Source organism: Cavia porcellus, unplaced genomic scaffold (genome assembly GCF_034190915.1).
Source record: "Cavia porcellus strain 051 isolate PalLab524CR breed Dunkin Hartley unplaced genomic scaffold, mCavPor4.1 scaffold_14, whole genome shotgun sequence".
Classification (NCBI taxonomy): Eukaryota; Metazoa; Chordata; class Mammalia; order Rodentia; family Caviidae; genus Cavia; species Cavia porcellus.
In genome coordinates, this window is record NW_026947497.1 from 53,434,468 (window position 1) to 53,448,999 (window position 14,532).

Sequence of the window (14,532 nt, forward strand, 5' to 3'; positions counted from 1 at the left end):
TCATAGGAGATTAGTAATGACCTTTCAGTGTGAGCCAGCCCATGGCATAACTTTGATGAGACTGACCACTCATTAATATTTATGTATTGGGCACTGATAATTTACTTCTCTCTACCTCTTTGTCTCCCACCCTTGCTGAGCACTGAGATTAGCATTTATGTCACCTTTACTGCCCCTGACAAGTATTTTTCTTGTGAAAGACTTGGTCTCCTCCAAGATTACAAATTCTGGGAGCAGGAAAATCATCATTTTCATTTACTTAAGGATACTTAATAGAGTGTCTTAGATGCACTGTATAAATATCAATTTTACCCCATGCTTTATTTTTCAAACCCCATGCCTAAGTTGCTACCCAGAGACCAGCTGCATTCATTCCCTTTGTGACAGCAGTGGTTTGCAGCTCCTTTCACCTGCCTGAGACACAGCTGCACCAGTGTCATCAGAAACCCCATCCCCAAGAGGATAGGACTGTGTCACCTCGCTGAAGACAGGAGACAGAAAAGGCAGCACCCTGTGCAGGTCATGGTTCTGTGCTGACTCACTGGGCCATGGGTGTTAGAGGCACGTTGCACCATACCCTGTACCTGAGCTATGAGGGCGCTGGGATCACACTGGCACTGGAGTGGACAGGCAGTGAAGCAGAACCATCCTCCAGCACAGACAGCTTCACTGCACCTGTGGAAGCCTGGATAGAGCAGAAGTCTGGCTGAAAAGAGCTCTTCCTTTCCCTCTGGTTGATGGTCTTCAAGCTGGGATGCTGGCCCATCTCAACCCTGATTTAAAGACTGAGAACAAAGCATAAATCATCCTGGATCCCAGGCCTTGGGCCTTTGACGTCAGCTTTGTGTCAGTGCAGTTCCTGAGGCAGTTAGTCTGTAAAGAAAATGGCTTCATTCAGCTTATGGCCCTGGAGGGAGCAGTCGCAGGACTGGCAACACCATTGCTTTGGGTCCTGGTGAGGGACCAGGAATGGGAAAGAAGCCTACTGAGACTCTGGTCACATGGACAGGATGGAAACTGAGGCCACCCTGTCCTGGATCGCAGCAGCATCTTCATCACTCACCAAAACCCCTTCCGGACCTGGTCCCGAGCGTGGAGTTCCAGGTGCGCAGCTGTTACTTCCCTCCTGATCTAGTCATGTCACATACCATTTTATCAGAGGCAGAGCTGACAGCTTGGACAAGCTGTTTTACTTCCTGACTAGAGCTTCTCTGAGAATGAAACACATTTTTGTGGTCCTGTGTTTGCAGCGTGTGTTAGGAAGTTCATGCTGCCATTGTTATACATAATCAACTAGATGGTGAGAACAACAGGGACCTAACTCTCTGTTCTGGAGCCTGAGGCCAGATGATCCTGCTCCTAGCATGATCTCTTCCGGCTGTCCCTGTGACTCACAGGGCAGAATAGGATCCCAATGCCATCTCTCCTCTCCTTGGAAGAGTACATGTCCCACTCAGAGGCCATCCTCGTGAAAACAGCCCAGTCTGATTAACCCTCGAAAGTACCTTTCCTGACATCTTAATAGGTAATACTGATTTAGTATCATCTTGTTTTGAAGTCTCATCTAGCTTTTGCTTTTCTGTCTCCAATGGTCTAAACAGGTTGTATCTTACTGGATTTTATTATGTATGATAGTATAAGCAAAAACCTTTTAAAGACAAGGAGATTATACAGAAACCATTGTTCACTTTCTGTTAGTCGATTCTAAATACTCTGTAATGCTGTCATTCTCTTAAATGGTTTTACATTGTTTTGATATACTTAATGTTACAGTATATGAAGTTGTACTCAAGGACTTCAAGGAAAGAGTCAATATGGTAACTACTTTTGGGTTGGAATTATTTGGTGGTTAAACACTATTCTGCTTAAATGGTTATGTTTTGATCTGCGCTGTTTCGCTGTTATGCCCTCTTTTTTCTCAATCTCCACTCCATTATTTAGTTTTTTATTTTTATCCATTTAATTAAAGGGAAAAAATAGCAGGATATAATATAGTAACCCACTTTGACTTTCTATTATCTCGATTTGAAGCCCTGTATTACTCTCACCATCTTGTTTTTGACTGATGTTCCCCTATTCTGTTTTGCTGGATAGTATCAGGTTCGAAAGTTTAGGCATCAGCTGTGAAGATAATGAGATTCATTATAACGCCCATTCTCATTAACTTTTATCTACTTTTGAAGACCTACAATGTCTCCAATATTTTGGTTTTGTCGGTTTTGCTCTTTACTGTTTTGTTCAATTGTATTATAACTAATGATATAGGCAATTCTATTAGAGATAGCGAGAGGCATTATGGTAACCATTGTTGATCACCTTGTATTATGTTTTTATATTATCTATTATGTCCACCCTTTTGACTTGACCGATTTTGTTCTGTTATGTCACATTTGAGTTTACTCTCTTCCAAAAAAGCAATAAGAACCGTGGGAGCAATGAAACCCAAAATGTGTAATAGTCATTGTACAAAAGAGAGGAAAAGAAAGTGCTCTAAACTATATAACTGCATGTATATTTAAGTATATAAGATAGAAAATGATATCACAGAGTTTTATTGGATCATTGAACAGAACTGCTTGCAGTATCATTGTTGGAATGTCCACTCTACAAGCTTTAATCTTGTGACTTGAACAATTATTTCTAAGATGGCAATATGTAATCCATTAACTAGTGATTTCCTACTGTTCATTTTTTTTTCTGTAAATCTGTATAACTTGTACCCTTTCACTGTTTTTTTTTTCTTTTCTCCTTAAATAAAATTTAAAAAAAATTCTCTAAAAAAAAAAAGAAAGTACCACCTTTGAATGCTACCACATGGATGTCAGGACTTCAATAAATAAAGAGAGGACACAGCCTTCCGGCCATGCACAGTGATAGTTATTAACCTTCATATTTTAAGCCATACAGAGAAGCAGCCTGAGAATGTGGGCTCTAAATAAACATGTTTTCCTCAAAGGAGCTGGTTATCTTCCCTGGGCCAGACACCAGGCAGCTTCTGAATTTAGAATCTGTGTTTTTGAGACAGGCTTTAGTTACGTCGCCCAGGCCGGCCTTGCCATGGTCTTGTTTCACCCTCTCCTGTAGCTGAGATTATAGGCGTGCTCGACTGCAGCCAGCATGGTGCTTAAATTTTAGTGCTAATTTTTTGATTGGCTTTGCCACTTCTATTCACCTCTATGTATATCCTAGAGGACGTGGCATGTGGAAATGTGACAGTGAACTGAGTTACTCAGCGGGGCCCTGCGTTCTTGTGAACTGTTCATCAAAGAATGTATAATTATCACAACCCAAGCATAGCAGTGGGAATCTGAGAAAATCGAGGAAAAGGAGCTCAGGAGACATCAGCTTATTCCACAAGCACAAGGGTCATGTTCACCCCAGAAAATCATAGCTTCGGGGAGCACACTGCACCCAAAGGAGTGTGTTTTCTAGGCTAATAACAAGCACATGGGGAAAAGGCCTCCTGTGCCCAGCCAGAGCAGCAACTGGTCACCCCAATACTGTCCAAAGCCCCGAGCCCCAGACAGGGAAGGAGCTGAGGGGCAGGTGATTCGCTCAGATCCAAAGAGCATCTAACTAGTGTGTGCATCAGTGCTAATACTTGGCTTGTAGCAAATGCAATCTGCACATCCCTCAGCTCCATCCATGGGCTGAGAAGCCCTCAACCCAGGCCAAGCTGGCACTGTGAGCCCTCTCTTGCACCCTCACCTGGCTGGTGCTCAGGATGCATAGTTCTTCCCTGCCTGAAACACCACCCTCTTCTCATCCAGCTCTGCTCACTCCAGCTGCTCCTTCATCTCTGGGGGAAAACATTTTTCTGGCTGAGCCTGACCAGGCTGCTCCACCCTGGCTCCAGGACATTTTGTTAGAATCTTCCACCAGTGCCTTTCTTAGTTAAATTCAGGTATAGCCACCTCTATAGTGCTTTTTTTAAAAATTTTATTTAAAAGGAAAAAGAGAAAAAACAAAACAAAACAAAGCAGTATAAGGGTACAAGTAATACAGAACTACAAAAAGAAAAAAAAACAGTAAGAAATCACTAGTTAATAGATTACACATTATCATCTTAGAGATAGTTGCTCAAGTCACAGTATCAAAGCATACAAAGTGAACATTCAAACAGAGAGACTGCAAACAGTTGTGGTCAATGATCCAACCAAAAACATTAATATGATCAGCTGTTTAACACCCCTAAACACACTTTCTATTGTATCCTTTAGAGCTCTTTTTTTCCCTCTCTTTTTTACAACAAAATTTACACATTTTGGGTTTTATTACTCCTTAGTTCTTATTACTTTTGTTTTTGGAAGAGAATAAAGTCAAATATGGCAAAACAAAGCTATCAGTCAAAACCAAGGATAAACATAGCACATGATGTAAAAACAGAGTACAAGGTTATCAACAATGGTTATCAACGATGTCTCTTGTTTCCTTAAAAATAATTGTCTATCACATTAGGTATTATAAAGTTGAACAAAACAATAGAGAACAAGACCAATAAAACAAGACATTGTAAACATTATAGGACTTCCAAAGGAGATAATAGTCAAACCAGAATGGGCATCTTTAGTGAATCTTTTTGTCTTCAAAGTAGTTTCCTATACCCTCAAACTTGATACTATCATACAGAATGGAACAGAGTCTAATCAGTCAAAACAAGATAGTGGGAGTATTACAGGACTTCAAAACAAGTTAATAGGAAATCAAAAAAAGTTACTATAATATATCCTGCTAATTTTTTTAAATTTTTCCCCTTAATTAAAAAAAACATGAAAAATAACTAAATATTTTTTTTAATGAATAAGGGGGAGATTGAGATAAAAGAGGACATAACAACATAACAATACAGGTCAAAGCATGACTGTTTCAGCTAGTGCTTCACCACCAAATAACCTGACTTAACAGTAGTTACCATAGTGTCTGTCTTTTTCCTTGAAATATTTGAATATAACTTCATACACTATAGCTTCAAATATTTCCATATCAAGAAGCCCAGAATAAAGCCTTTCCAATTAATAAGTGAAAACTTTATAAGGCTTTAAGGCCACATAATGGGAAATCATGATTACTACATACTTTTATATATTTGAATCATTACTTACATTAGGGAAACTATTCAGTATTCACACATGTGAGATTGATTTATTTCACTTATGAGTATGGTCTCAAGCTGCGCCCATTTATTGATAAATATCTCAATGTGATCCTTCTTTATAGCTGAGTAATACTCCATTGTATAGAAATACCACAACTTTTTCATCCATTCCTCAGTTGATGGACACTTGGGTTGTTTCCAAGATCTGGCAATTACAAATTGTGCTGCTATAAACATGGGTGCACATATATCACTGTGGTATGATGCTTTCAGTTCTTCTGGGAATACGCCTAGAAGTGGAATAGCTGGAATAAATGGGACTTCCAATCCCAGCTTTTTGAGAAATCTCCAGAATGACCTCCACAAAGGTTGTACCAGTCTATAGTCCCACCAACAGTGTAGGAGAGTTCCTTTTTCCCCACAGCCTCTTCAGCATTTGTTGTTGGTGGTTTTCTTGATCCTGGCCATTCTTTCAGGAGTGAGATGGTATCTCAGTGTGGTTTTAATTTGCATTTCTCTAAGGACCAATGATGATGAACATGTTTTCATGTATTTATTTGCCATTTGTATTTCTTCATCTGAGAAGTACATATTCATCTCAGATGCCCATTTTTGGATTGGATCTTTGAATTTTGTGGGTCTGAGTTTTTTTAATTCTTTATATGTTTTAGACAAGAGTCCCTTGTCTGAGAGAGAGTTCACTAAAATCTTTTCCCAGTTTGTGGGTTTTCTTTTCACTATGCTGGAGATTTATAGTGCTTCTTAATATGTCCCATAAACTTGTCTCATAAAGCAGCTCTGGCTGCGGGGACTTCATTACAGAGGAGCTCCGAAGGTCAGAAGTCTTGTGTTGTCCCAGCCTTGGGACCCGTGGAGCCCTCATCCATTGATCCTCCTCTCCTGGTGTGGTGGGTGAGTCTCACAAGCAGGCGACCCTTTCCCAACCCCAGCACTCATTTACTTTATACAGATGAAGAGCAATGATTTTCAACAATTTCCCAAAGGTGAATTTTCAAAGTCTCTTTCGATCTTCATTTTTCATTTGAAAACTGAATCTGCGGTTGGCATGGCTTCACCCTAGGATGCAGCTGCATTTGTGCATGTCTGAGCACCCTGGTGCTCACCTGAGAGCAGCCCCCACCTCCCACACCCTGCCTGGGCAGATGGCAGCATCTGGAATCTTCCCAGACAGGGGGACACAGCCTGGCATCGCCACTCCAAGGCAGAATACAGCCAAGCACATGCAGGGCTTGAGGCCTCAGAAGACCCGCCACCCAGGAGGCTGGGAGTCCAGCAGGATCAGCACCTGGAGCTTTCTGCACGGTGAGCAGGCCAGCCCATGGTCCCCTCAGCCCCTCTCCTCTTTGCAGGAGCTGGCCTACACTCCGGGAGCCCAACAGCCCCAGGGCAGAAGCATGGGAACCCCCGAAGGAACAGCATCCACAGTTTCCACACCTCTGGTCCCTTAGGACTTCCCAGCTGCTTAACCAGGCTGATATGGATGAATCCTGCAGTGACCCTGCATGGTCAGCACTGCTGCTTTGCAGATGGGAAACCAAATCCTTACCAGCCTTAAGGAATCAGTCCAAAAGCACACAGCCAAAAAAGACCAGAGACTGGAGCGCACTTACTCTGACTCCAGTCACCTCCCTTTTAGCCTGTGAACTCTGTCGCTGGAATTCTATTAAAGCTCAACCCACAGTCCCCAAGTGCAGACCCAGGCTTTGAAGGCAAGGATGTGTGCACCTTCAGAAAGAGCAGAGTATGGGAAGCAGAGTATTTTCTCAGGAATCTCTCTGATGCCCCATTGTGAATCCTCAGTGCCCCGGTTAGGCTCACAGAGTAAAAAGTCCGGCCTGTGGTGCGGCAGTGCTGGGAGGTCGGGGTCCATTGGTGCGACCCAGAGGACTGTGTGTCAATAAGGACATGGCCTTGAAGGAACCCGTGGCCCGCAGCCCCTTACCTTCCTTGGCTCCACCACACGCTGTCACCCTGAGCTTCTGCCTGGCCACAACCGTGGACTGAAAACCCTGGGCCTTGCATCACCACACTGCACACTTATCTCTTTAGAAGCTGGTTACTCCAGGTGTCTGTCACAAGGACAAAAACTTGGTTAACCCACCCAGTGCATGAGCTCAACAACTAAACCCTCCTCCTCTATCACAAGCCTTCCATTTTGCAATGCTATGTTAAGCTTTTTTTATATAAAGGCAAACAAGCCAGATTCCCTGCCCTAGCACTGTTCATGCTATATAAAGAGAGAGAAGTGATCCATTAGTTCTGACCCACTGCAGCTAGCACCAAGCTAACTCATAAAGGAGGCGTGATAGGGACCCCGCCTGTGTGGCCTGAGGTGAGCTGGCCACCAAGGCTGTGGGAGCTGTAGAGATACAGAGGTCATGCTGGCACACAGAGAAGCAGAAAGATGGGCCTGTGGATGCAGGCACTCTGCCTGAAACTGCTCACAATGTCTTGGCTGAGTAAAAAGTTAAGCAGGAAGAAGTGGCCAGATGGAAACTTTGAAAAGAATAGAATCATACAGCTACACACTTTGTGAGCTGACTAGTGTCCTCACAGCAGGGTAACAGAGTGGCCTTCTAGAGAAGGGCAGCAGAGTGCTGGGTGTGTCCCAGGGGGGAGAGTGGAGGGAGCCAAACTGGTTAGGGGCTTCCCGCAGCAATCCACCAAGAAATGACGAAGACCCAAACAGAGACAATCGCAGGCAAAGCAATTGTTCCCTGTGTGCTGAAGGGGCTGCTATCCTGATTTCCTGAATTTACAGCCCCTGGCCCCCTCCATTAAAGCAAAGTATTCACTGCCCTCAGAGTGCCGTGCTCCTCAGCCCAGCAGCACTTCTGCAGCTGCCCTTGGGCTGCATGACCAAGTCTACCAGTGACCCTAAGGTTTTAGAATGGAACCCCAAGCCCACTGTGTTATTGCAAAGTGCCAACACTGCAGTTAAACCTGAACACAGAGGCTTTCATTTTGAAAAAAAAAAAAACCTCACACACGAACATCTTTTGTCTAAAAAGAAAAACAGCACACATGCCGTAGGTTCACCACCACTGGTCTACTAGACCTTTCTCCCTAAAAATCCAGTCAGACCAGCCACGCACAAGAAGTGTTAAAGGATTTAACAGCAAGGAAGATTTAAAATTGTTCAAAGAATAATCAGCAATTAGTGACAAACCCTAAATTCCCTCCCCTATGCCAACACTGGCTGAAAGGAAAAATTACTTAAGGTACTTGTTAAAGCACTAAGGCAGCGGGCATAGGCTCAGGGGCCACTCGGTGGCATTTGGCAGGGGTGGAGAGAAACTCTGCTCTGAATGCCTCATGGGCAAGCGGGAATTAACAGCTAAGACCTGGGCAGGGGCTCAGTGGGCAGAGTTACTAGGAAGAGTCCCGGATCAAGGGTCTTGCTGAAGACAGGCTGGGAATGAACACGGGGGCCAACATCCAGGGACTCAGCTCCTACAGAGGAGAGGGTGCTAAAATGAGTGCAGGGCTTTTCCCAAGGGCTGAGTTCTAGGAAGAAGTGCACACAGAGGTCTAGGAGATGGTCCGGGGCCTAACATCTGTGCAAACAGAGAATCACTGTGGCCTGTGGTGGGCCTTTGATAACTGGTAGAATGAATGATGTAATTCAAGCTCTTCTTTCTCCAAGTTCTCAGTAAGTTTAATCTAAGTCCTTCACGTTGTGGTTAGAGTTTATTTGCTCTTTTTTTGTTGTTTCTTCGCATTTTGCACATCGCACAGATGAATATTCATCTCCTTGTGTTGGGAGCGAAGCTGTTGGTCCCTTGTGTGTCTAGCACGAGATCACTGCTTCCCATGAGCCTGGCAGGGCCCCATGAGAAGCGGGAGGTGAGGCACAAAGTGACTTGGCCTTCCTTGAGGTAAGACAGATCCTGCCTTCTGCTCCCCTTGTACCAACAAGGCAAGATGCTTCGCTGAAGATGGGCTGCTCAGCCTGTTTGGGGTCTTAGCCCCCCTTAGATTCTCTGTGAGCTGCCTCCTCTGCTGGGAGTCTGAGCAAAGACACTGCTGTGTGGGGCAGGCCTCTGCCCCTCGGTGAGGGCTCTGCTGACCTCTGCTTTCTGACCCTTGCCTGCATTTCTTTATCCTCTCCCACCCTCTTCTGGAGTGTCAAGGCATCCTTGGATTTAGGTCTTCTTGCAATAATTCATTTTGGATCCCAAATTCAGGATTTTCACCCTTGAAAGTTTAATATTATAATGAGCTCAGATGTAACTGACAGAAATAAACGCTGAAATATAACAGCTCCTTAACCCAGGTGTCGTTGCCCAGCACTTTCTGCCTCCCTCAGCCTAAAAAGATGAAAAACTTACAAAGCCCTGGCCTGTCCTCCTGATCTGGCTCTCTGTGCATACATCGTTTCCTTGTGGAGCTGTCTGTCTGTCCTTCTGTCTCTCTCTCTCCCCTTAATCTGACCTGCTCTTGTGTGGGTGGTAGTGCTGGGGATGGAGCCGGCCCCCTGCATGTCAGGTAAATGTTCTGTCACTATGCTATGTATAACCCCAGTTCCTTTCTCACTGAGACATCTCACTAAATTGCCCAGGCTGGGCTCAAACTTTCCATCCTCCTGCATCAGCTTCCCAGGTAGCTGGGATTACCAGCATGAGCCCCTGAATCCACAGAGAGAACTCTTGCCACCCTCCCTTTGAAGGTTGGTGTCACTGCTGAAGTAGCCATTACTTCACCACCCTGAACCTTCTCACCCTTAGAAAAACACTCTGTTAATGATTGTCCCTCCTCCCCACCATAGTACCTTTCATAACTGCACTTCCATGACCAAACCAGTGCCTGCTCATAGGAAGAAAGCAGTGCTCCCGGCACAAGGCTTACTCTGCTCATCAGTCCATTGGAGCAATTCGTGAGGGACTGGAGATTAAAAAATAAACATCAACGGTTGCAGCAGAGACTGAGACTTCTTTACTTCTGTTCATTATTTAGGTTCAGTTATTATTTTCAAGGTTTTTTATTAATAATGTGAAGCCTTTTTAACCTAAAAACAGAAAAGATTTTAAAAGCAATAATAAGTACAGTTCTTCTATTTAATAGACCTCTGGGAGAGAAAACACAGTTTGAAAACAGAAAGAACATTTACTGATTCATAAATACTAATAACCTCTTTATTTCGTAAGCACAATTAGACATAATTGTTTAAAAGAAAACATGGCTTTCCAGAATGTATTTCAGTTTGGGAGCTATCAGATCAGTCCTTTCAATGCTCCAGTGTTCCTGAGGTAGGCACTCACTTCCTGTCACTAAATGAAACAGGTGGGACATAAACGCATCATTTTAAATTGCATTGCCTCATTGAAGTCCTTTCTAATATTCCTTGCTTATAAAATGATCAGAACTTACCCACATTGCATCATCATCTAGGAACATTTTCTAAAATCTGATCAAAAGTGACTAAAATATCTGTTAGTATCCAGTCCTACTCAAGGCTATTTACAGTTGTCTTTTCCTAACAAAATATAAATTTATAATCCCCACATGGAGCACTCCCCCATTGCACTCTACCAAGAAATTCTCTGTAAGAATGGCCTCTGGAGCAGCCCACTCCAGAGCCTTTTAACTCTAGATAACCACCGAGGTGGGGCATTGTCCAGGTGGCTGGCTCTGTGACTTTCCTCACTTCTGCTCTTCCCCTCCAGGCAGCAGCCCAAGGATCTCAGCAGCCTTCACAGCACACCTCTCTCCCTGCAGGCCTCCAAGGTGGAGAGAGGAAACCTCAGAAGACAAAGCCACACCCCTCTCCACCCTAGCCTCCTAAACAAACTGTTGGAAAAGTGCACAGAACTGCCAAGGTCACCTGTCTTTTGCAAAGACATGGGAATTTGTAGTAAAGCACACTCTTCAGTCTTGTAAATAATTTCTCTTGATCTATCTGCTTCATGGAGTAGAGTAAGGCCCCAACTGCTAGGTAGAGCTTCCTCTGAAAGCTCAAGCTTAACCAAGAATAAAAGGGGCAGCAGGAAGTAGCACACACTGTAGGCCAGTGACTAGGGAGCTGGGGCAGGAGAATGACTTGAGCCCCTAAGCTCAATACCATCCTGGGAAACACAATGAGCTGCTTTCAAGAAAAGAAGAAAAAGAATGAAAGAAAAGAGAAAAAAGTAAAGAGCTATTTTAGTCATTTCCTTACAGAAAGAGCTAGGTGATAGAATAACTGGGTAAAAGGGTTCCTGCCCACAGGCAGTTTATCCTGACTAAGGGACACAGACAAAAGATTAGCTCCATGGAACACAAAGCCTGCAAATGGAGGGCTGAGAAAGAGTTACTGGGGGCAAACTTCCCCGTTCTGGAGAGGCAGATGCAGTGTCCACAGGACAAAGGCTCTCAGGTTTGAGAACAGATATGTCTGCTCCATCTCCAGAGACTGAAGCAAGCTTTGCTCCAGGGCAGATAAGTGGCAAGGATCAGGGTCTTCCCTCAAGTAAGCTCTCTGTCTTCAGAGACTTTGGACACTGGCTGCTAAGCCCAGCCTGACAAGAGGAAGCAGGGCTGCTGGTGGCAGAAAACTGGGAACTTCAAAGGGATCTAGCCCCTGGGCTTGCCTGACCTCTGGGCATCAGCTGGACCCTGGAGGCTTCCTCCTTGAAATGCGACATTGCTGCAGGCAGCTCTGCAGGCAAAGGATTGCAGAGCAGGAAAGAGAGAATAACAATAATTCCCTCCTGCCTCCATCCAAAATGAGACAAAATAAGGCCAGCCCAGTTGATTCCAGCCACTGCAGCAGGCATGGAGCAGGATTACCTCTCCCTCTGTCACAGTGGGCAGGCAGCCTGTCATCCAGAGGGGAAAAGGACAGTGGGCAGAGACTGCAATCACCACTTGCAAGCTCTTCAAAAAGCAACATCGCACAGCTGACAAGTAAATCTACACCACATAAAACAGATCAGCTACAATTAATTTAAATAAGTAAACTGCAAAACCCCTGTGCAATTCCAGGATGAAAGTTCTGACTCAGCTCACAAAGGAAGAATCTATTAAATCAAGGCAGCACAGAGGAAAGGCTTCCCTCATCTGTCTGGAACCTTCCTTTCAAGGTGTGAAGGCTTTCAGATCTCTGCATTGTTCCGGTTTATTTCACACCTCACTCCAGACTTCACTAGACATCTTATCTCCCCACATCTGTACACAAAACTCAATGTTCCACACTTGCGTTTTTCCTCTAGGTACTGGACACTCTACTAATTTGGGTGAAGATGACACAGAACAAAGTATAATTAAGATCCCTGCAATGGTCAGCCATATAATCCACTCTTCATTCTGATGGAAGTGGTAATGGTTTTTCTAATAGAAAAAGACCTGCACATAAAAAGACCTACCTATACAATTCCATTTTGATTCAGACAGCCCCACCTGCAGAGTCATGAAATGTTGCGATTTAGAGGACCAAGTGAGCGTGTCCTTCACTCCTAAGAGAGGAAATTGAACTGAGAGGTCACATTCCCGCTTGTCTTTCCTCCATCAAACCTCCATGCACTGGATTGTGGCCTTCTATGAGTGTATTTTCCACAAAATTACAGTGTTGAGGGCTTCAAAATCTCAACTGTATTCACAAACCTTGAAACCTCAATGGTGAGCTTAAAAAGGTAAAGCAGGATATAAAGGCATTAAAATATTTTCCTGCTTATCCTCCTATGCTGTGAGACTTTAAAAGTTAATAGGGCAATCTCTGTTAACACCTATGGAGAGATGTCAGACCTGAGGACCACAAAGCAGGTCACTGTGTAACAGAACAAAGGCAGAGTCTTTTCTTCTCCGTTTGCAGTTTCTTAGCTCATCCAACCTTAGATATTTTGGTTACAAGAAGTATCTGTGGGGTTTGGTCATAATCCACAGTACACTAAATGGTTCCCTGCACCTTTAACTGTGGATTATCTCAAGTGTGTGTCTGGCTGGAAACCCACAGCCCAGTGCAGTGTGACCTCACCGGAACTGCATCTGTGCAGTTATCTGTGAAATAATAATCCTTTTCATCTGCGGCAGAACAACAGCCTCTGGCTTGGATTGCACAGACCTGAGCCAATCTGCTGCACACTGAGGTGCCTGCGTTCCCCTCTGTAGCACACCTTATTTTCAAGCTAACCTTCCACATTCTGAATTAATTAAAGTGTTTTCAGGTTAAAAATTAATGAATTCACTTTAGCATCATTTGAGGGGATAATAGGCACAAAATACCATACAACAGTGTCTTGGATGCTAATACAACAGCCTGAACTAGAAGGAAACTGCCCAGTGGGGTTTATTTGACCTCTCATAGCCCAGCTATGTCCTGATTTTAGTGACTTGGAACAGAATGACTCAGAATGAAATGTGCTAAGTGGCACCCCAGATTTCAGGAAACATGGAGCCTCACAGACTGGCCAATCCACTGCAAGACACCTCCCAATAGCAACCAAATACTCTCCTCCCGCAGTGGATTCCTCAGAGCCACCCTGCTGACACAGACCTCAGACATGACCAGACTTAGGGGTACTGCCCTTTTTGGCATCATCCTGCAGTTCTAAGAAGCCCCAAAGAAGCCGCTGAGGACTCCTAGATCTGCTCAACTTTTTCATATGATCATGGTGGTTAAATTCTCTCCCCATTTTTCACCATTACTCATTTCTGTTTGATATTTGCGGTGAGCAGATGGACTTGATTGGATGGAATTTCCTAAATTCATGCTCTGCTTGGCCTCAGACTTCTCACCCACCAGTGGGTTCATATCTGAGAACCACATATTCAAAACCATTTGAACAAGAAAAGAGAATTATTCGTTTGCTCTAAGTTTTATCAGCTGACATGAGAGCCTTCTTCAGGAAACAAAGATCCTAAGAACAGGGATATCTATGTATCTTTAAAAATCAGTTATGAGCAGGACACACACAGACATGGACTCCTTAAATAACAAGGTGCTGAAGCTGTTTTGCTGGAAGCCCCTGGAGTCACTGAAGGACAGTCTGTTTTCAAGAATGGACCTGAGCAGAAGATGCTGGCCTGGTCAGCTCCCACAGTGACATTTGGCTGTCACAATCTCCAGATCCCCAAGTTAGAACACAGAAAATGAAAACCCTCACCGAAGAACACCAAGCCATGCAGAGGTGTGATGCCTATACCTACACCCACAGAACCCTAAGATGACTCCTCCTCCAGCTGGGCCACAAGCAGCTTCCCTGCTCCTCCCTTCAGCCAATGGGGAAGAAAGATCCCAGTGAGACATTTGGCTGTAATAATCTCCAGATCCCCAGGGCAGAACACAGAAGATGAAAACATTCACCAAAGAATACCACGCCACACAGAGGTCTGACGCCTATAACTACGCTCACAGAGAACCCTAAGATGACTCCTTCTCCCAGCTGGGCCACAAGCACCTTCCCTGCTCCTCCCTTCAACCAATGGGGAAGACAGATCCC

The 14,532-nt window shown here is 44.3% G+C and overlaps 1 long non-coding RNA gene across 2 annotated transcripts in view; it reads left to right on the top strand.

Moving 5' to 3' along the window:
- Positions 1-293: 293 nt before the first annotated feature.
- The window catches only part of LOC134478726 (uncharacterized), a 30,383-nt gene continuing 16,144 nt past the window's right edge, over positions 294-14,532 (top strand). For both annotated transcript variants that reach the window (XR_010051522.1, XR_010051523.1), the window contains exons 1-2: positions 294-1,525; positions 6,284-6,418. This is a non-coding gene — a long non-coding RNA (uncharacterized LOC134478726). The remainder of the gene's footprint in view (positions 1,526-6,283; positions 6,419-14,532) is intronic.